This window comes from Pteropus medius, unplaced genomic scaffold, assembly GCF_902729225.1.
Source record: "Pteropus medius unplaced genomic scaffold, Ma_sr-lr_union100, whole genome shotgun sequence".
NCBI lineage: Eukaryota > Metazoa > Chordata > Mammalia > Chiroptera > Pteropodidae > Pteropus > Pteropus medius.
The window spans coordinates 2162134-2162600 of record NW_024346065.1 but is presented as its reverse complement, the minus strand read 5'-3'; positions in this window follow the sequence as shown (position 1 = coordinate 2162600).

Sequence of the window (467 nt, the reverse complement as noted above, 5' to 3'; positions counted from 1 at the left end):
AATGTTATTTATCTAGACTACCGAGTTCCTTGGCACTCCCTTAAATTTTGCCCCCAATAATGGAATCTTCAGTTCTAGCCTTTTTGGGGGAGGGCTATGTTTGGGGGGCAGAGGGCCCCTGCAGACAGTGCCAGCTTCCTTAACCCTGTGACAGCTTTGCTAATGGGAACTTTTGTCTGCCCCCACCAGAGGCTGGGTAAATTTCCTAGCCTGGTTCCACCTTATTCACTCTTCCACCCGTATTTCCATTTAATTCAGGGATGACTCCAAATCCCTGAAATCCTTTTAGTTCCGTTTAATTCCGTAAGTATTACTCAAGGACAACATACTAAGTGCCAGGCAGGCACCTGGTTCAGGCTGGGGAAGGAGGAAGATGGGCAAAGACGGGAATAGTAAAGCCGCGCAGAACGCACTGGGGGGTGAGGGGCACCTGGATTGGGGCGCCCTGCCCAGAGAGATTGAGCAGG